The sequence below is a fragment of the Canis aureus genome, chromosome 20, assembly GCF_053574225.1.
Source record: "Canis aureus isolate CA01 chromosome 20, VMU_Caureus_v.1.0, whole genome shotgun sequence".
Taxonomy (NCBI): domain Eukaryota; kingdom Metazoa; phylum Chordata; class Mammalia; order Carnivora; family Canidae; genus Canis; species Canis aureus.
The window spans coordinates 50,289,442-50,313,259 of record NC_135630.1 but is presented as its reverse complement, the minus strand read 5'-3'; the positions used below and the strand labels follow the sequence as shown (position 1 = coordinate 50,313,259).

The following is a 23,818-nucleotide window of genomic DNA, read 5'->3' as shown; positions in this document are numbered from 1 at the left end:
TTTTCATAATATACTCATTACTACTCTCGACATTCATTACTGATTTGGTTTTGTGTTGTATCTTCCTATATTGCTAACATTCTTGTGTGTTTATGTCTGTACTTCCAAATCCCATAGTCTTTAAAATTAAGTTACTTTTCTTCATGCTTGGCTACTAGCACCCACTGCTTCAGGCTTATGCTAAAGGCCTATGGCCAATTTAGAAGTAATTCTAAATAGACTAAATCTTTATAATTTACTCATGGATATTGAAAATTATATATTTTATTGGACTCAATCTGACACATCACCTGCTCCAGTAAATAATTTATTTTTGCATAGCATAAGATTCTTTGTCTTTTCCCATGTAATAAGTATATGTATTTTCTCATCCCATTATTTGTGGTATTTTTCTTTTAAATAAAATTTCTATGTGTCTATTTGAAATAGCTTTTGGATTTACCTAGCAATTATATGGTGATTTTTCCTTTGTCATTGATTTTTCTGATTGTCTTTATTATTTTATTCCTCTTACTTTTTCTAGGTTTAATTTTGTTGATTCTATTTTCCTAGTTAAATTTAGTCCATTTCTAATCTTTTTTTTTTTATCATGAAATTAGGCTACATATTTGCCTTTGACTACAGTTTTGGCCATATGCCATAGACTAATCTTATTTTCATTATCTGAATTGTCATCATAGATTTGCTTTCTATAGTATACATACTTTTTAAAATTTTGAAATTGAATTAAATTTTTAAACATTCTGATTAGTAATTTAATTAATGATTCAGAAACCATGGCTTATACAGTTCTATATTTTGGAATGTAAATATGTTTTTGGTGAATAATTATTTGATCAGCTGTTTTATGATACTAAAAACTAGCATATTATGTATTTGTAAATTGCAGTGTTTAATATGTATCTGTTTATGCAAACCTCCTGATGTCTTCATTATTTTGATCTATCTTCTCTATCACAGAAGAGATTATGAAATTACAGAGAAAAAAGTGTGTTTCTGTTTATTCTTTCAAGAAATACTTTCTGATTGCTATGCAACACTCTCTTCTAATTAGATAGGACAAAGTCTTGAGCAAAATTAGTTCCATAGTGCAAACAATCTAGTGCGAAAAATAGACGAATTAATATGCCACCACCTTTTGGTTAGGGTTGGCCAATAGGAAGGCAGTTTAGGTGATAGAAGGAAGATGGAGGGCAAGAGAAATAGTGAAGCTAGGGTATTTCTCCTTCTCTCTTTTTATCAGGTGGCTGAGTTTCCTTCATGACTCCAGCCAGGAGATAACTGCTTCTTCATAGTCAAACCTGACCAGAAATGCCATCAGACTTCTAGCTTTTGCCAGAAGGCCATTTTTACCTGGTTCCATCAACATTACTTTTTAAGTTTATTTTTCCAGTCTTCAGAATGATAGTGCCTTCCTGTAATTATAAATCTTGAGGTTTCTTCACTTTCTCTAATTGTACTTTCAGCTTTTCTTAATGTCTTGAAAATTATCTTATTAAATACTCAAGAGTCTAACTCTGAATACTTGAAATAAGAGATAAATTTGTTTCCAGTTTATATTGAAATGAGTTAAATTTATTTCCAGTTTAGATTCATTTTAAGTGACCTAAGTTTTTTGCTTTCTGAAAATGAGTTGATACCAATTCAGAAGTATAAAACAATATTTTTTTTTTTTTAAAGAAACATTGTTTGTTCATTTGTTTGTTTGTTCCTTTAGTAGGCTCCACACTGAGCACTGAGCCCAGTGCAGGGCTTGAACTCATAACTCTGAGATCTAGATCTCAGCTGAGATCAAGAGTTGAATGCATAACCCAATAAGCCCTCCAGGCACCCCAAACAATATATTCTGAAAAGACAAATAACTAAAGTACTATCTGTATAATTCTGGCTTTCAAGATTTCTGGAAGATAATTTTTTTTCTTCAGTATGCATGCATTTTATAATTAGAAAAGAGTGACTTGGGACTTTGAGTTTTACATATAGTCCCATAATTATATTGTGTACTATTAGAGAAAATTCCTTAGATTTTTTATTTGGGAAGTATTATCTACCCATTAATTTCATTGGTAGTACTAAAAAATACATGTTCATAGGCTATTCATATACTGGTTATATTTCAGTGACACAAATATTCTATAAATTCCCACTTAGTTTGCCTCTGTTGTTTAGTGAATATATTCATTTTCTGTAGGTCTCATTGAACATTGTTTTCAGCTTCAGGTTACAACTCTGTTCAACAGTAGGCTATTTTCCATTTCTCAGTATCATGATGAAAGGTGTTTTAGGATTTAATCATGGTTTAGCTCTTGACTTCTTTTTTTTAAAGATTGATTGATTGGTTGATTGGTTTGACAGAAAGACAGGGAGAGAGAGAAAATGAGAGAGAGAGAGAGAGAGAGAGAGAGAGAGAGAGAGAAACAAGCAGGGGGAGCAGCAGAGAGGAAGGGAGAAAGAGAGGGAGATTAAATAATATTAAACAGTGTTAATAAAGCCTGCCTACTGAACAGTTAGCCCCAAGTAGGGCTGGATACCAGGAGCTTGGGATCATGACTTGTGCAGATGCGTAACTGATTGTGCCATCCAGGTGCCCCTTGCTCTTGACTTCCTTGATGTAATGGCTTGTTCCTAGGCTTGATTCCTTACAGTTACAAAGTGGTGTTTATACTATCAGAAATCACATTGTAAACAGAAATAACCAGCCAAAGACAACAGCTATTTCTTGTTCAAGTTCTCATCTTTTCTTTTAAAGATTTTATTTATTTATTTATTTATTTATTTATTTATTTATTTATTTATTTATTCATGAGAGACAGAGAGAGAGAGGCAGACGCAGGCAGAGGGAGAAGCAGGCTCCACTCAGGAAGCCCGATGTGGGACTCAATCCCAGGACTCCAGGATCACACCCTGAGCCAAAGGCAGATGCTCAACCACTGAGCCATCCAGTTGTCCCAAGTTCTCATCTTTAGGAGGAAACACTTTACCCACAGGTAAACATACATTTCCCCCATCATGTCTAATTTTTCTAGATTGGGCCAAATTATCACTTCCTATTCCAGAACTATAAAGGAAGCAAGTGAAGCAAATATTTGACCTTTCAATCTCTATATTTGGAGATGAGTTGTGATAATAAGAAGGAAGCTTTGTGTAGGATATAAAACAAATCCACAGTTACAATCAAGAGTACCTGCCACTATTCATCCCTTTGGTCCTGCACAGACTTTTCCCTACACATGCCCAGCATGACTGTTTGTGTTCTGAAAAATATTTTTCTTCTTAAAATGAGACAAACTAAAATTGTCTCTAATCACTACATTCAGCTTTAGTATCAAAGTTTTTTTAAAAAAAATTTAAGATTGTATTTATTTGAGAGAGAGGGCCAAATCCTAACCACTAGACTACCAGAGAGGGAGAGGAGAGAGAGAGAGAGAGAGAGAGAGAGAGATGAAGAAAGAGAGAATCTAAAGCAGACTCTGCTCAGTGCACAGCCTGACACAGGGCTTTATCCCAGCATGGTGAGATCATGACCTGAACCAGAACCAAGAGTCAGAGCTTAACTGACTGAGTCACCCACGTACCCCTCAAAGTTTTTATATGAAAGCCAACTAAAACAATTCTAGAGAATTTCAATAGAAAAAAGTTTTATTGAAAGCGTATGTGGTACCTCAAAGTGTCTCTAAAAGGACAAGAATCATGGTTGGAATCATCCAGGCTAGAACAGTGTCTCAAATCATATCACAAAACTGGTCCAGTGTAGACTTATCACTGTTGTCACTGGGATGAACATACAGCTGAAATCACCATCAGGAGATACTGCTGTCAGATTGCTGCCATTGTTATCTTGGAAACCAGGTGTGTGTATCTGACTCTACGAGCAGCATCCTCATTAGAATGGAGCCCATGCTCTTTCTGCTTCTTCACAAAACTAGCTTCTGACCCAAAGCCCCAGTGGTTATACCTAAATGTAATGCCCAGGAAGGGTGCTTCAGCTGTGCTACAAGAGGTTGGGCAAATGAGTAGTTGGGATTTTGAGAGTGTATTTTATGAGGAGTGTTCCTGAAAAACTAAGTTACTCCTTAACATAGAAAAAAGGGTTCAAAATATGGACAACCAAAAAAGTATAACAAATACCTGAGAAAGCAATCTGAATGAAAGATATGAATAGTGTCTAAGAAAGGGTAGTATTATTCAAGACCAATAATATGACAATCTCACTAAAATCCATATTAATTACTGTTTCAGGTAAAATTCTATTAGATAGGAAGGATACCTTTTATAGTACAGCCTGCTAAGAATTATATTGTCCTTTGCTCATTAATTTAGAATCAGGCCTGATGTTTAAGATTTTAATTTTTAATTTACCTCATTAGCAAAAAATAAGACCATAAACCAAACTGTAGTTGTTTATATTACTAAACTTTATCTTGTTATCCATTCAATAAACAATTTAAAATTTGACAATTCTTAAGAATGTTACACTTGGGACACCTGGGTGGCTCAGTGGTTGAGCACCTGCCTTTGGCTCAGGACGTGGTCCCAGAATCCCAGGATTGAGTCCCACATTAGCTCGCCTCAAAGAGCTTGCTTCTCCCTCTATGTCTCTGCCTCTCTCTGTATCTTTCATGAACAAATAAATAAAATCTTAAAAAAAAGAAAGAATATTACACTTAAGGTGAGTGGGGAGATGCATGAAATAGGTGAAGAGGATGAAGAGTACACTAATGATGAGCACTGAGTAGAGTATGCAATTTTTGAATTACTACATGGTACACCTAAAAGTAACATAACACCATATATTAATAGGAATTAAAAAATAGAAAGCAGTATAACATAGGAGTACAATAATCAATATAAATTGAAAGATTTCTTTGTTAAATGTAGGTATATTAATTGCTGATAATGTATAAATTTTTGAATAATAAGTGTATTTGTAAAAAAGGAAAAAAAAGATTGTTACATTTGGAAAGAGTATGCTGATATAAAATAAAAAGCAATAGTTCTTATAGATAGTGAATTGGTAAATAGATGGTCACAAAACCAGTTTTATGTTCTGTGCTACTCACTTAGTGTGGTGGTACTTGTCCAAATATATCAGCATTCTAATAAGACACAAGATGAAATAGACATTTTTTGTTACACATCATTAATCTTCCTTATCAATAAACAAGTTTCCAAAGGGACTTGTGAAAGTATGGAATACCACAAGAATACATTTAAATAATAAAAGAAAAATGAGTTATTAAAAAAGTTGCATTTTTCTATTTTGCTACCAGTGATTAATTAAATATAGAATTTGGCTCAACTCTGCTAATTTAGTTTCTATAGATCTTATTAAAGATTTCTGCTGTAGAATTGTTGTTTAAGTAATCTAGATATTTTCTAAGATTATTGTTATAGGTTTTCAGCTTTTCATATTAATTTTATATATATGTATATATAGCAAGATTAATTGCATATTACTTGAGCAGAAGTTATTTCTACTGAGGTAGTGAATATTGACACTATGTTCAACAATATTATTTCACATTCTGAAGTTCACATTTTCGTTTCTTCATGTTTTCATATCACTGGATCTTTCTCCTCTTGTGGCTATTAGGAAAAAATGTTAATAAAGCAACCATCTATAAACACATTTTCTAGATTTGTAATAATATCTATATTTGAATGCACCAATGAGTTAATGTTTTGTTATGCTACTTTAATTTATTTTAGGTCCCTAAAAAGCTTCTTTTGTTCCTGAGGTTTGGCATAAATAATGCTTTTTTGTGTAAATACTTATGTTTTGTGTAAGACTTTTAAGTTCTGTGTAAAAGGCTTTGGTTTGGTCAGTACTTATTTATGCATTTTATCAATGACTTCCCTTGGTGATGTGTTATGCTTAACTTTTCCAAGAAAACTGCATGTCTATTATCATATGATGGCATATAAAGGTTTCCTGGACACATTCTCTGAAAATTATTTTGGTGTGATTTAATTAGGAAAGAGATGAAAATAATACTTTTAATGATACCTTCAATTACTTTTGAAAGTTCATTATTTTTCCCTTTTTTAGTTGTGATGTCTTTGGAGACCAGGGAGATAACAATTTTTATTGAGAATCAAAGACATGAAAATAGTTGTACTGATTTTTCTTAATATTCAGATTTATAGAACTTAAATGTTTAGTATAGGAGATCAATGAACAAAGATAACAAGGAATAATAGAAAGGAAAGAAAAAAGTAGAAAGGAAAGACCATATACTAAGCACTGAATATAAAAAAAGATTATATGATTAACCCAAGGTTACAAATAATAATTGGCATTTCTTGGATCTAAACTAAACTAAAAACAAATAAACAAACAGAAAAAATCAATAGAGCTTTTTCTTCTGTGCCATTTTATAGTAACTTAGGCATGAGCTTCTATGAGCTTGTCTATGGACATATGTTGTTCATTTAATAGTTCCCTGTGCTCAGAATAATAGATGATCATAACATGTTGCCTAAATTGAATGATGATCATAGCTAATGTAAGAACAATAACAAAAGATTGAGTAACTAGGATCTTTTTCTTAATGAAACACGGAGTATTAACATATGAAAGTACATCAAATAATACCCCCAGAATTTCAAAGTTTGATAGAAAAATTTAACTCTCTTTCATTCCAGTCTTGTATAGTTTGGGTGGTGGCTCTTGCTCACATTCTTATTTAAGGATGATTCAGGCACCTCCCTATTATAAATACTTGGTCTTTTAGGTCATAATGGAATGGCAAGAGCAAAGATAGTAAGGCAGTGAGGTTAATGACCATCTCTGGAAGTAGTGTATATCTCTTTTTCCCACATCCTTTGGGCCAGAACTGAATCATATGGCCCCAACCTAAATACGAGGAATATTGGGAAATATGGTTTTGCTATGTCCCCAACAGGAAGAAACTGAAGTATAATTTTCCTCTACCATATACAGCCAACAAAGTGACTTAAAAAAAAACAAAACAAAACAGAATTATCTCTGGATGATCTATAATCAGTATGTTTATATGGTAAATGGAATATAGACTGACTTAGAAAAAATTCACACTACTTCTATGGAATGTTTCTAAGATCTTAATCATATTTAAGAGAAATAAAACATTTTCTTTGATTCCTAAGTCTGCTGCCATTCTGCTTCTCCTACTATGACTGTTAATGAGATTCTGCATAAGATATTATGGTTACTGGAAGACCAAATTTTGTAGCAAAAATCATAGGCCAGATTTTAATAGATGACAATTCTTATATGATGGGGCCTGTAATATTGCCATTTTAATAAACATCAGTTGATACCACCTTAGTGCAAAACGTGAACAACCATTATTTTATGGGATAATATATTTTCATTCAATAGTAATATATAAATTTATATCACTCTTTAATAATTGTGGGTTTAAGTATTTTCTTAGTTTTAAATCAATTAACCAAGAGTCAGTTCCACTTCATCATAAGGACATAAAAACCATCAATTCAGTAGAATAACCTCTTTTCTTGAATCAGAGCTGTGTGTAAGCGATGCTTACATTAGGTGTTAACCTTAAGGGAAACTAAGTAAATAATATATGGAAATTCTCTGAGCTATCATTGCAAATTTAATGTAAATCTGAAATTATTCCAAAATATAAGGTTTATTAAAGAAGAAATGTGCTTGAAATATGACATCATAATCTTAAATACGTCTTATAGCAGGACATTTCAATTTATAGGTATTTATTAGCAGCCTATATGGCATAGCAGAATATCAGTAGGTACAAATAGCTGCCGACATTTTTTTATTCTTTTAGTAATATGTATTGCAAACTGGAAAAAAACTAATAAAAAAGTGGATGAGGGACCTAATAACTAATCTTTCTAACTTGATTTTCTAATTTTAATAAGTCATTCACATAGCATCCTAAAAAAATCTCTCTAAACTGCAACATTATTAAGTGATTAATAATCTTTCTGCTTACCTCTCCAGTCATCATCCCCTTACATTTTTCCCTTAAACACTCTTCTCTAGGGCAATGAATATGGTCATTTTCCCAAATATCCCATGCTTCCTCATGTCTCTAGGATGTTTGTTTATGATCCCTTAGTTCCCCATCTGTGATGCTGTGATGCTTTTCTCTCTACTCTAAATAGCCTGCCTCATATCTATTTTCATTTGTCCTTGGCTGGTTTCTATATGTCATTTGGGCCTGAGCTTCTATATTACCTTTCGAATCAACATGAACCCCTTTTGAACTATTTCAAGATCAGATTATATACGCTCTTCCTCAGTCTCTTTCAAGCATGTTTTATTATAGTATTAAAGTAATTGTTGATTATATTTGACTTTCCCACTCGCCTGGGACATTTATGTAGAAGGGATCTGCATTATTGTGTCCCCATGGGTAGCACAGTCTCTGCTCCATTGCAGGCCTTATTCACATTTGATTACTAAATAAATGAATGAAAAATTGCATATTATGCAATAGATTTTGGTCCTGAAGGAAAATATCCTGGAAGAAGCACATATTGTGTTGAATTAAAGTTTAGAAAGGTTATGATCTGTATCCTCTGTTTGTACTAGGACATCTTGATTTAAAGCTACGAAGCAAGGAATGGTGATCTGTTGATATTTGGGAAGTCAAGGAAAGAAGAAAAGTGCAAAGGGATAAAAGAAAGCAATATTAAGGTATAACAGAAGGGGTAGGTTATGAGTTTAATTAAATACATTTTTTTTAGTTGGAAGAAACCTTAGAAACTATAAATTTATATACATGAACATTTTGATTCAGAAATGTTCAGTGACATCTTAAAGACATCTTCTCATATATATGAGAAGTTAGTGGTAGAATGAAAGGGTTTTGCTTCTCAATTCACTTGAATTTCTTGATTCTCAATCCAGAGCTCATTTTCACTATATCAAGTTGACACAAGTTCAGTTTATGACTCATATCATGAATATTTTGAAGAAAAGTTTTATATAAAAATATCTTGATCAGACATGTAAAAGATATATTAGGGACACATGGGTGCCTCAGTGGTTGAGCATCTGCCTTTGACTCAGGGCGTGATCCCGGGGTCCTGGGATCAAGTCCCAGATCCAGCTCCCCACAGGGAGCCTGCTTCTCCCTCTGCCTGTGTCTCTGCCTCTGCGTGTGTGTGTCTCATTAATAAATAAATAAAATCTTCAAAAAAAATGTTAAAACCGAGACTTAATGTTTCCAGGATTATCTGTTTTGTATTAAAAAGTTAGAGCTTTGAAGATATGATGAAAGCCCTAAATTCCATGCAAAGTATGATATATGATTCTAAAGTTAATGTTTAAATAACAACTTTAGAGACTTTTACCAAATACATTTCACCTCTGATTTCTGCAACCAAATCAGTTGAAAAGACAAACATGTCTCAGGACTCTTAACATCTATAAGTGATCCTGCAGAATTCAAAGAAAAAGTGTCAGTCCAGACAAAGTCACACTAGCAAATTTTTGGAATAAGAAAATTTCCCTTTTATCTCTTTCCTTTGAGTAAGTTTTCATTTTCCTTATAACTTTCCCCTTCACTATTCTCATAACATCCTCAATACTACAACCCTTTCACACTGATAATCCCACCCTGACCTTCTCTGCCCTCATTTTAAACCCTTTGGAGGGCTTAACTAATCCAAAATTACTTTATCTACACAGCCATCATATTTCCCATATCTTCACTATTACACCCTTTGATTGCTATTAAGAAGAAATTGAGAAAAGGACTTAAAGCTGTGTTAATGATTTATATATCTTTACCCTATTCTCCACAGTATTTATTGCCCTAGAAAGTCATATTTTAAATAAAGTATACATGTAACTTATACTTAGAGGAATCTCTAACTAGGCGAGTTTCAGAAACTGAAATTCATTATTAGAAAAAAAAATATTTTGTATACCAGTCCAATCATAGGCATAGACCTCTCTTGCATGGGAATTTACCTGTAGGATAATTTCTCCTAAGGTAGTTGTTCTTATCCAGGGGAATGGACAGGATTTGTATCAAAATTATTGATAAGTACTAGCATACTACAGTGGTTTGAGATTTATCTTCCTCACTATTTCAAGATTAAGAACTGTCCTCTGTTGAAAATCACTTTTTGCAGCTGATTCTTCATATTGTATTTTTCTCTCCACCTACTTCAAAAACCACAGATCCTCTAACTGACAAGGATGATTTTTAAACAGAGACCTTGATGTAATGAGCAGTGGGTGTTCTATGCAACTGATGAATCACTAAACTCTACGTCTGAAGTTAACAATATACTACGTGTGAATTAATTTAACTTAAATAAAAATAAATAGAGATCTTTGAGATAGTGGTACAATGGCCTCTGCTCTGTGTGTGTGCATTGTGTGCATAGAGATATTGCTGTAAAGACAGAATAGGAGATTATGTGGTCATTTGTATTTATTAGTTATTTATGGTCAACCCTGGTGAAGAAATCTCTAAAACTTGAGAGTTGCTCATAACAAAGTATAGACACTTCGGAGTGTTCTGCAGTTTGAGTTCCTTATAACAAGATCATTTGTCACATTTAGTAGCAAATCTCTGTGGATGACCACTAAGCCAGACCTCTTGCATTTAATTGTGTTTACAGCTAATATTGTTAAATGCACAGAGCAAGTAAACAAAAGAACTACTATGATGAATCATCCAAATCATTACTGCAAAACAAGATAGTAAATTCTAATTCTATCTTTTCCTTTGGGGAGATTTAAAGTAAATTTTCCTGCATATAATGTTTTTAATGTTGCATTTTACACCATTTGCTTTTAATTTTTTTATTATTTGAGTATTTTGTTATTTAGTACTCCTTTGCTTTGAAATCTGATTTATTAAATGAAAAAGAGAATAATTCTGTACTTAGAAAATAGGATATTTTTCCGTTTTCCGTACTCATTTTGAAATCTATTTGTGCTATCGTTTAGATTTCTTTTCCTCCACACTTTTCCCACCTTACCTGAGATTTCTTACCTTGTTTTTTTTTTTTCTTTTTCTTTTTGGATCTTATGGACGCACATCTTTCTATTTTACCTGGATAGTGGGAAAAGCTAACGCATAGAAATGGCAGTTAGCAAGAATTTTTTTTTAAAGATTTTATTCATTTATTCATGAGACGCACACACACACACACACACAGAGGCAGAGATGCAGGCAGAGGGAGAAGCAAGCTTCTTGCAAGGAGCCCGACATGGGACTCAATCCTGGGACTCCAGGATCACGCCCTGGGCAGATTGCAGGTGCTAAACCACTGAGCCACCCAGGAATCCCAGTTAGCAAGAGTTTTATACTGAAATACTTTGTGTTTAAAACCACCCAGGTGTGAAGAATGCTCTGAGATGTGTGTGACCATTTTTAGGCTCCTATAATCCAGTCTGCTGTGGGAATAGTAGACTACATTTAACTGGATTGGTGTTCAGTGCCTGGTCTGATTTGATAGGCCCCTTCTGTTTTCTGAAGTGCCATGTCATTATCTCAAGAAATGTTTTAGACATGTTATTTTAACTACTTATTTCCATTCAAGTTTTGGAAGATTAAAGTTTCAGGGTAATAATTGAAAATCTTTCATCTCATAACTTTAGTTTTTAATACTCCATCCTTAATTTATTTTACTCCCCAAAATATTGCTAGATCCTGATTGTAACCACGAATACAAGTAAACTTGATGAAAATATTAGTAGCTGAATGATTACTCTTCATCAGAAATAAACCATAGTATAGTACTCTAGGGTACTGCTACTTTCTCACCCTATCTAAAAAGTAAATTGAATGTTTTATAGTAGTTGTTTGAATTGAATTGATTTTATTAAAACTTAAAAATATGTTAAATTAAATCTGATTTACATGGACATCTGAAAGCAAGTGTGCCTTTATGTAAATAAGGGAATAGGTGTTGTATAACTCAATAGCTCTTATATTGCTTTAAATTATTTTTCTTGGAATTTCCTGTTGTTATTTTACTCAGATAATGGCAGGAGATTACAATATGGTTAACTTAACACATACCTACACTTCCCAATGGATAGGGTAATCAGAACTCTTTAACCTACCAGGTGAAGTACCTGTTCTATTTTTTGAAAGAACTGAGATTGCATTGTGTTAACATTTGATTTCTATTGACTTTTTAGTGATTACGATTAACACTTAAATTCTTACTACATTATTAGGATAAAAATAAAATGGGGAAAAATTATACCTTAATTAGAAGGAGAAATGTGTAAAAGGCAAGCCAGAATTATATCTGATATAATAAGATGTTTAGAAAAGTATGTGTGTGCATGTGTGTGCATGAGCACTCAGAAGAAAAATAAAAGGGGAATGAGGAGCATCAGATTTAGATTGTAAATTTAGATAGTATGAACACAGCATTCCTTGATGAGAATACAATATTTGAAGAGTGAGCCATATGATTATCTAGGGAAAGAACATTCCAGACAGAGGAAGCATCAAGAGCTAGCACCCTGAGAGGAGAGTACACCTATTTAACAAAAAGCAAGGGAATCATTGTGGCCAGAGCAGATAAGTGAGGGTAAGAATAGTAGTAAATGAGTTCAGAATGATGCCCACCCAGTTAATGTAAAGCCTTGTAGACCTATGTTAGGACTTTGACTGTTACTGAGTGAAATGGGAAGTGAAGATTTTGAAGCAGAGGAGTGATATAATCTCATTTAAATTTTAATAAGAAGGGTCTCATTGAGAGCAGCGCTGTATCTCCAGATGGCTATTTTCTCCTCGAGTCGAGCCCATCCCACACAGAAGCAACTATGTCTAAGGGACCTACAGTTGGCATTGATCTTGGCACCACCACCTACTCTTCCATGGGTGTCTTCCAGCATGGGAAACTGTAAATAATTGCCAATGATCAGGGAAACCAAACTACCCCAAGTAATGTCACCTTCACTGACACCGAACGATTGATCAGTGATGCTGCAAAGAATCAAGTTGCGATGAACTCCACCAACACAGTTTTTGATGCCAAATGCATGAATGGATGTAGATTTGATGATACTGTCGTCCAATATGATATGAAGCATTGGCCCTTCGTGGTGATGAATGATGCTGGCAGGCCTAAGGTCCTAGTAGAATACAAGGGAGAGACAGAAAGTTTCTATCCAGAGCAGGTGTCCTCTATGGTTTTGAAAAAGATGAAGGAAATTGCAGAGACCTACTTTGGGAAGACTGTTACCAATGCAGTTGTCACAGTACCTGCATACTTCAATGACTCTTGGTGTCAGGCTACCAAAGATGCTGGAACTATTGCTGGTCTCAATGTACTTCGAATCATCAATAAGCCAACTGCTGCTGCTATTGCTTGGCTTAGACAAGAGGGTTGGAGCTGAAAGGAATGTGTTGATCTTTGATTTAGGAGGTGGCATTTTGATGTGTCAGTCCTTACTATTGAAGATGGGATCTTTGAGGTCAAGTCCACAGCTGGAGACACCCACTTAGGTGGAGAAGACTTTGACAACCGAATGATCAACCATTTTATTGCAGAGTTCAAGTACAAACACAAGAAGGACATCAGCGAAAACAAGAGGGCAGTCTGTCGTCTCCGTACTGCTTGTGAACATGCTAAGTGTACGCTTTCTTCCGTCACCCAGGCCCGTATTAAGAGTGAGTTTCTGTACTAAGGGATTGACTTCTATACCTCTATTACTCATGTCTAGTTTGAAGATTAAATGCTGACCTGTTCCATGGCACCCTGGACCCTGTAGAGAAAGCTCTTCAGAATGCCAAGCTAGAGAAATCTCAGGTACATGATATTGTCCTGGTGGGTGGTTCTACTCATATCACCAAGATTCAGAAACTTCTGCAAGATTTCTTCAATAGAAAGGAACTGAATAAGAGCATCAAACCTGATGAGGCTGTTGCTTATGGTGCATCAGTCCAGGCAGCTATTCTTTCTGGTGACAAATCTGAAAATGTTCGAGATTTGCTGCTGTTGGATGTCACCCCACTTTCTCTTGGCATTGAAACTGCTGGAGGAGTCATGACTGTGCTCCTCAAGTGCAATACTACCATTCCTACCAAACAGAAATAAGCCTTCACTACCTATTTTGACAAACAGCCTGGTGTGCTTATTCACGTATATGAAGGTGAGTGTGAGCTATGACCAAGGATAACAACATACTTGGCAAGTTTGAACTCACAGACATACCTCCTGCCCCTTGTGGTGTTCCTCGGATTGAAGTCACTTTTAATATCAATGCTAATGGTATCCTCAATGTATCTGCTGCGGATAAGAGCACAGGGAAAGAGAACAAGATTACCATCACTAATGACAAAAGCTGCTTGAGCAAGGAGGACATTGAGCACGTGGTACAGGAAACTGAGAAGTACAAAGCTGAAGATGAAATGAGTGAGACAAGGTGTCTTCCAGGAATTCACTTGAGTCTTATGCATTCAACATGAAAGCAAATGTTGAAGATGAAAAACTTCAGGGCAAAATCAATGATAAAGACAAACAGAAGATTCTTGACAAGTGTAATGAAATCATTAACTGGCTTGATAAGAACCAGACTGCAGAGAAGGAAGAATCTGAGTGTCAGACAAAAGAGCTGGAGAAAGTCTTCAACCTCATCATTACCAGGCTTGTACCAGAGTACAGGAGGCATGCCAGGAGGAATGCCTGGAGGATTCCCTGGTGGTGGAGCTCCTCCCTCTGGTGGTGCCTCCTCTGGACCTACCACTGAAGAGGTTGATTAAGCCAACCTGATAATAAGTTTAGCATTGTTTTGCACAACATTTGAAGGATCCAGATTTGTAGCAAATTCCATGGCAGCTTTAAGGTCAAGCTGCTATAGTAAGTGTACTGGGCATTCTTAATACTTGAATATGGAATATGTGCACAGGGAAAGGAAATAAAAACTGCAATTTATAAACACTGTATTATTAAGTGGAAAATGCAATGTCTTCAATAAAACTCTATTTGAGATTGGCACCATTAACAAAATTAGTAAGAGGATTCCACTTGCAAACAAGTGAAATGACAGGGATGCAAACAATGATGTCACAAATGGCAAAATACATGAAGTAATAGCTTCATTGAACATTGGGTAACAAAGGGCAGTGTTCCCTGATAGTCATGAAACAAATGAGGTGAGAGCCCTTTGATTGCTCCAACTGTCATACATTGAAGTTCTTCCGGGCAGACTCCAGCTACCTCTCAGGTTGAATAGAAGAGAGAGAGCCGACTGTTCTAGGAAGAGGCAAAGGTAGATTGGGTTCGCAGGGAACAGGAATGGGGAGAAGGGAGCTGCACAAGGGCATCTGGATATTACAGAGTAGACCTATTATTCAGATGAGGAGAACATATTCTGAGGAAATACACAAAGCCGGATAAAAAAGCTACCTATAAAAGTTATAGGGAAATAATTCACAGAATTATATAAGACTGGGTATTGTGTCTGTTCCTGTCAGCCAGAGTGGAAAACTTCAAAATTCACAGGTCAACCAGTAGACTTAGAAGTATTTTACCTTAGTAGTTCAGAAACGTTAGTCCTAGCCACATGCTGTTCTGATTCTGCTTTAACGGGGCTTAAAATAAAAACCAGAAAGAAACCACTTCCAAGTAACCGCTTCACAAAACAAAAGTCAAGATTATTTATAAGCATATAAAAATATCTAGCACAGAACATCCAATGTCTGACATCCAATAAAAAACTGACAGCCATTCAAAAAAGCAGGAAAATGTCCATATTGAGGATAAACATCAGTTGATACTAATCCAGAAAATGGCATTGATGATAGAACTAGTAGACAATTAAAAGAGTTACTATAACTATATTCCATGAATTCAAAAAGATAAAGGAGAGATTAGATATGTTTAGTAAATACATAGAAATTATACTTAGATGAAAAATATACTTCATGGGAATTATGAGAGGTTAGACATTGCAGAATAGAAGATTAGTATGTTTGAAGTTATAGTAGTAGAAATCCAAAATTAAAGGAGGAAAGGACTTCAAAAAATATAAACAATGCATCACTGAATCAGGGGACAATTTCAAGCACCGTAAGATACATGTAACTGAATGTTCCCTGAAGCAGACACAAGAGAGAAGGGTCTAGAAAAAAGAGTATTTGAATAATTATTGACTAAAACTTTTCCAAATCTGATGAAAACTGCAAAACCACAGGTTTAAGAAATTCAGTGGAACTCAAGTATGAGGAACATGAAGAAAACTGTGAGGCATTTCATAACAAAATTTTTCAAAAACGATAAAAATCTTCAAATTAGCCAGATTTGTTTTAAAAAGACACACTATGCATACATAGACAAAGATAAGGATGAAAGCAGATTTTTCATCACAACACAAGCCATGAAACAGTGGAGTAACATCTTTAAAAAAGTGGGGAAAACAAAACAAAACAAAAAAAAACCTTAAACTAGAATTCTTTGCCCAGAGAAGATAACTTTTTAAAAAAGACAAAGATATTTTCAGGTATAAAAAAAATTGAAAGAGGGGATCCCTGGGTGGCGCAGCGGTTTAGCGCCTGCCTTTGGCCCAGGGCGCGATCCTGGAGACCCGGGATCAGATCCCACGACGAGCTCCCGGTGCATGGAGCCTGCTTCTCCCTCTGCCTGTGTCTCTGCCTCTCTCTCTCTCTCTCTCTCTCTCTCTTTCTGTGTGACTATCATCAATAAATAAAAATTTAAAAAAATTGAAAGAAAAAAAAACATTGAAAGAATTCATTTCCAGTAGACCTGCAATTACAAGAAGAAATAAAGTACTTTAATAAGATGGAAGATGGGAATCTGAAACTACACAAAGGAATGATACCTACTTGTTCTTATTTTAAACTTTTCTTATTTTAAAAATTTTAAAAATAAAATTGCCTATTAACAATGTGTTGTGGAATTGATAACACATGTGTAAGTAAGATGCGTCACACCAAAAGCAGAAAGGATAGGAAAGAAATGAAAATATACAGTTGTGAAGTTGTTATGCTGTAAGCAATGTGGTCCAATATTACTTGAAGGTAGATTGCATTAAGTTAAAGATATATATTTCTAATCTTCTAATAATTTCTAATTTCCAAAGAAAAGGCATAAACAGAATTATAGCTAATAAATCAATAATAGAAAACGGAATCACAAAAATAATACTTAATCCAAAGGAAGGCAAAAAGAAAAAGAAAGAAGCAACGGGAACCAAAATTGATGGGAAAAATAAAACACAAGAGCAAGGTAATAGATGTGCATTCAACAATATCAGTATTCATATGAAATATAAATCTTCTAAGTGCTTTAATTAAAATAGACAAAGAGTGTAATAATGTCTGAGAAAGCAAGAACCAAGTATATGCTCCTTCCAAGCAATCTTCTTAAAATATAAAGACATAAATAGGTTAAAAGTAAAAGCATAATAGTCACAAAACACTGGGGTAGTTATATTAACATCAGACAAAGTAGAAAAGGAATAATGCCAGCAACAAAGGGACATTTCCTAATGATAAAATGGTCAATTCATCAAGACAGCATAATAATACTAAACATTTATACACCTAATAACAGCTTCAAAATACATGGGGGTGGAGGGAATGTTAATGAATCACAAGCAGAAAGAGACACATTCACAACTATATTTGAAGACTTCAGACCAATTTTTCAATAATTGATAGAAAAGTAAAGAGAACATCATGAATACTTGATCAATGTTATTAACTAACTTAACTTACTTAATATTTATAGAACATTGACCCAAATCACAGCAGAATCCGTATTCTTTTTTGAGGGCACAGGAAAATTTCCGAGGGTATACCATCCGTAAAAGAAGTTTTGATAAATTAAAATAATGATTAAAATTACACGAAGTATTTGTTTTAAAAATTAAATTAGAAATTATAAAAGATCATTGGAAAAATTTGGGAAACTAAATTGCATACTTATAAATAACCCATAGATGAAGACATCGAAGGAAAAGTTCGTATTTGAGCTGAACAAAAATATATGTGCAAAAATGTAGCATTGGATATGTATATCGAAAATGAGAGGTCTGGGGCACCTTGGTGGCTCAGTGGTTGAGCATCTGCCGTAGGCTCAGCTCATGATCCTGGAGTCCTGGGATCAAGTCTCATATTAGGCTTCCTGCAGGGAGCCTGCTTCTCCCTCTCCCTATGTCTCTGCCTCTCTCTGTGTGTCTCTCATAAATAAATAAATAAATAAATAAATAATTAATTAATTAATTAATTAAATACAGTCTTTTTTTAGAAAATGAGAGATCTAAATAAATGACATGGCACTCACTTGACAAAACTAGAAAGAGAACAAATGAAACCCAAACTATAAGTACACTGTAAGAAATAATAAAGACTAGAGCTTAAAAAAAGAAAAGATGAAATAAGCAGGACAAAAAAGCAAACAATAAATCCGTGACACTAAAGCAATTTCTTTGCCAAGATTAATAAATTGATAAACCTCTGTGATTATATATACATATATATGTTAAACATATATATTTATGTATTTATATATATAAATACACACGTATTTGACTTTTGACAAAGGTGCAGAAGCTATTCAGTGGAAAAAAGAGTAGTCTTCTTGACAACTAGTGCTAGAATAATTGAATATGTGCAAAAGTTAAACTGATTTATACCTCGCACCATAAACAAAAAGTAGCTTATCAAAATTTCTATATTCCAATTGAAATTATAATTTATTGAAAATAGTATAATCTGCATTCACTTTAAACCTATTTTTTACATACATAGATTTTTAAAAAATCATTTTAGTGGTTAACTAAATATCTTTGTTGTTCATCCACTTATTAACTATCAATTGAGTTCTGACAGGAAATGCAATAACAATAGAGAACAAGATAAATATAGTCCTTCTCTGACCCTATTTGAGGAGATGGATTATGTCCTCTATATATTTCCACAATTGAAAATTAAATATTTGCATGACTAAAGCCATCCAGATTTTATATGAAAATACATATACATCTTCAGAAAACATGCATGGGATAGAATTATATTAGGTGTAGTTGCTTTAGAACCTAGTAATCTGAATGAAGAAAGCACTAGTATTGCCATAGATATAGTTTTGAATCAGTTTTCAGAAATAAGACTATAAATACTTCTCTCATCATATATAAAATGTGAGCTCTACATCCCCAAATGGTGTATAGTTTATTACAAGTCTTACTATTAAGTAAATTAAAATAAATAACACTTTGTATCTATTTTATAAGTCAACTTATATGTATAATTAAAAATAGATGACAATAACTTTATGGAGAAACAATAAAAAAGATCTGTAAATAAATAATAAAAATAAAAAATTTAAAATGATCTGTGAACAGTTGAAAGTTTCATAAATTATAACATTATTTGATGTTCAAAGTAAGTAAATTCAAATCTTGTTTCAGTGATTTATTTTAATATCGTGTTTCTATAGGCAAAAAAGTAAAATGGAGACTTTTGAAATGAAATTGTTTATCAGGATACTCTAGGTTTCAACATCAGGATGGAAATAAACTGATGCTAAATTGGATACATAAATTATACTTCTGCTTTAGTTTTGTCTGCATTTCAACTGTTTCATTATTGGATGAAAAATAAGCTCTCACTCCACCTTTATTACGCTTTTTTAAAAAGTTAAATATGTTTGAAGTTGCTTAACTAATATTTTTAAAGTAATGTGTGTTGTATAACATACATTACGTACATAGAAACACAAACTGTGAGTATAGCTCAATAAATTTTAACAAAATGAACAGCCCTGTACCTGTGACCCAGGTCAGGAAACAGACGATTGCCAATACGCTTGAATATTGCTATCTGCCTCTTCCGAGTCACTATCCCCATCAAAGATAACCAATATCCTGCTGGATCCAGGAAGAGCATGACAGACATGTGGAACAAAGCAGGGCAATTCAGCTGAGCCCAGTCTCCATCAGTTGATTACCAGATAAATGAGTGAGAACAGAAGAAAATCTGCAGAACCACACAGCTAACTTCCGCTTACCCCTCAGCGATGTCACATTCCAAAACAATTGACAATTATGTCACCAAGATTTTGTTGATGAACAGATATGTGTAACATCTCCATCTTTCTGAATAATGTAGAGAAATGGAATAATGAAATGTGTTGCGATTAAAAAAAAATGAGATTCACCTATAGGAGTCTGATGACAAGATGGTAATAAAAAAAGAGAGCTAACCAGCATCTGTGAGAGGATAACACTGATCTTAAGAAGCTATTCTTAGCAACCAGAATAAATAGCTCTAGAATCCAGTGGGCTTAAAAACCCATTGTGTTTTTGTTTGTTGGTTGGTTTGTTTAACTGTAACATTTTTAGTGAAGTGAATATGTTCAATTCACTTAGAGCTTGGGAGTGCCAACCCAGAGGTATATGAAACTATGTCTGCATAATCAAAAAGCAACAAGCGTCATGATTTGAAGTCAATAAAAGTTTCACAATATAGGCAATAAAGGGAAAACTGAAGTCTTTTTATTTCAGTTACAACTGGGCCATACAAAATGTAATCCGAGATCTGTCACTCTTTCTTACCTTGATAATAATGGCCTACCGAATTCTTTATCCCTGGGATTTTCTGACGTTCTACTTCCTTTTTCCAGATTTACCACCCTAAACCTAATCTCTGATGGGTCATTTTCTTTTTTGCTTTTTTTAATTGCAGAATAAATTTGTTGAAAATAAAAATATGTTTCATGTGAATACAATTTTATAGTCTGCATTTTTATCATAGTTTTTCATTTGTTTTTCCCAAGAGTGTACTAAACAGCTAGATGAGTTAAGAATTTTCAGAAAACGGGGAAATTTACTAGATTGCCCAATGTTAAATAGCAAGCAAATGGCAGAGCTCACTTTACTGCTTGAAGTTAGTGTTATTTCTGTCAAATATTGGTAACATGATAATCATTTGACGTTACTATTTTGCCAAAATGCATTTTCGTTAATTCAGGGGATTAAGGTTGTGAGTGGTTATAGGGAATTCAGACATCAGGCCAAGTTGACAGGATGATTGGGCAAACATACCTTTCAATGGTGTTAACATTTTTATTATTTATTTTTTTAAAGATCTTATTTATTTATTTATTTATTTATTTATTTATTTATTTATTCATGAGAGACACAGAGAGGCAGAGACACAGGCAGAGGGAGAAGCAGGCTCCATGCAGGGAGCCCAATGTGGGACTAGATCCCACATCTCCAGGATCACGTCCCAGGCCAACACAGGCTCTTAACCACTGAGCCACCCAGGCATCCCACATTTTTATTATTTAGGGTAATAATAGTGGCTACTATCATAAACATCCTTCAGATACTGTTATCTTTAAATAGTCAAAGTTTTTATCTGTGCAATTCAGGCAGTTCCTCCCTAAATGGTGACTCCGGTTCCAAAGTACAATGTTGATATCTTTAAAACGTGACAGGGAACAGGAAAAATGTGTGAATAATCCCGCAGGTGGTTTTATGGCAAGGTCCGGACTTAGTGTACATCATTTCCATCCACATTCATTGGGGCTGAGTCATATGGCCCATACCTAAGCACAAAGAAAGTTAGAAGATGTAGTACTGCTATGTAGCCAGGAAAGAATGTGGCGTCGGGTAACATCAAGCCAATCTCTCCCATGTCCCTGAAGCAGGAAGAGAAGTATATTAAATTGGGAATAGGGCAAAGTGTTGTAAGAGAAAATGGTGAGTCCAGTGTAGGGAGAATGATGAAAGAGAAAAAGAGACCAAGAGATTCAAAATCAAACACACATGTGAGCCAATATTCATTATTTCTTTAATGAGAAGAAACTGGAAGTTGATCTGATAATTAAATATATGTGCGTGAGTGCACATGTAAAATTTTCATTATGGAATGTGGGTTAAGGTATTGTCTTTTTAAAAGATTTTATTGATTAGAGAGGGAGAGAGAACATCAGGACATAGCAGAGGGGGAAGGAGAAAGAATCTGAGCAGGGAACCAAAGGTAGGGCTCTTCCCCAAACCAGGTGGTCATGACCTGAGCCAAACCAAGAATCAGAAGTTTAACAGACTGAGCCACCCAGGTGCCCTTGGGTTATGGTGTTCTAAATGTGTTTTTATATAGTTTAGCATTTAAAAAAAAATCCTTGTAGGAATTGTTAGAGGTAACTAGAATGAGAATTCTCTGCATGATTATTAAATTCAATATCCTGATGCCCCAGATGGCCCAAATGATGCTTTGTTTGAAATTGTTAATTTCTCTTTGGGTGTTTGCTAAACATTACTGCAGTTTCTGATTCTGTGTTTTAGTTTTCTCCACTGTACTGTGGAGATGCCACTTGTGCCAAATTCATACTGAGCATTATGAGTTAATAATATGTAATGCACATATAAGTGCTTCACTTTTCTTATGTTTGCCATGGACTGAGATCTTAAAATTGAAAACTTATCATTCTAATCACTGGATCATTTTGACCACCTGGACTTGGTTTTATCTAGGGATCAAAACTCAGCTATGATGCTTATTTGCATACATATACTGACAAACTTGAGTTTAAAATGTGTCTTTAGCGACGTTTCTAAGTTTCTGAAATTATGATTCTTGATTTTTTGTTTGTTTGTTTGTTGTTTTCCTTTCAAAATGGCATCTGGATCAAAGGTGAAACTATTATGCTTGAAATGGGTATTGCAGAAAAACCAGCATTCTCCAAGTGGCACTGTTTTGATGAATACTAGAGAGCTAACATAATTCCAACCTTACATTACCATCTTTTCTTTGGTGGGTCAGCAATAAGATTATGATAATGAAATACCTGAAGTTCCTCATTAAAGAAATCACTTGAATTAGTCAAGTACTGCATAAAACTTTTTAGAACATTTGCTACGGTATGTATATAGTAATCTTGTATTTATATCAAGGTCACTGCATTTATCAAAGGCATTTTTGCTTTTATAAGAATTTATAGAAGTGTTAAAGCTGCATTTAGTATATTGACAATGGTATTATTCAGGCTGTTTCAAAGACTTCATTTCCTCAAGATCTATCTACCCTTTCTTCATCCTCATGTAACAGCAATGATGACAACAACGACAACAATAATGACAAAACAACAAGGAATTTTGTGCTAAAACTTTGAAATGTGTTGAACAATTTGAGAGAATTGATGTAGTCAGCAAATAGGCTTGCCTGGTGCTTCACATGTTGGGCTTGTAATAAAATTGGCAACTCAATCGCAAGTAATCAGAAGAAATAGTGTTAATTGTTCTTTCCATTTTAACAGGCACTATACCAAACTATTCAAAAGTTGAAGAGGATTTTTCTTCCCCCAAATCTACACAGAAGTCACAAAAGTTAGTTTCAAAATTGTAAACCAGATAGAATGATCAAAGAGGAAGATGAGTGGAAGTTTGAGGAGTTTTACATTGTAGTTATTTCTTGTTATTAACCTGTGACTCAGGAGAAAGATTATTTGCAAGCAAATATTTTATTTTGTCTTATTTCTAAATTGGAAGCATGTCCATTTCAAACTGACTGGTTATTCAAGGAGTTGTGGCATATGCAGGGAATGCTACCTTGTATCACAGCCCATTCCTGTTGTTCTCTGCTTACTATTTCTGCAGAGATATGGCTTTTTATTTCTAGGGCTTTCATGATTATTTGAGATGTGTTGCCTATAGCCATATCCTGGTGCTTCTCAAATTTTAACGCCTGCAAAACATCTGGGGATGTTTCTAAAATGCAGACTCTTGAACTGGTAGGTCCAGGTTAGGGCTTATGCATTTATAACAAATTCTCAAAGGATGCTAATCCTACTGCACCCTGGACCACACGCTGAGTCTCAAAACCATGGCCTACAT

At 34.3% G+C, this 23,818-nt stretch overlaps 1 protein-coding gene and 1 pseudogene across 9 annotated transcripts in view; both read left to right on the top strand.

Moving 5' to 3' along the window:
• LRP1B (LDL receptor related protein 1B) overlaps positions 1-23,818 on the top strand; it is a 1,828,472-nt gene that overhangs the window by 743,618 nt on the left and 1,061,036 nt on the right. The gene's annotated exons all lie outside the window — the stretch shown is intronic.
• Positions 12,694-16,603, top strand: LOC144291788 (heat shock cognate 71 kDa protein pseudogene; annotated as a pseudogene).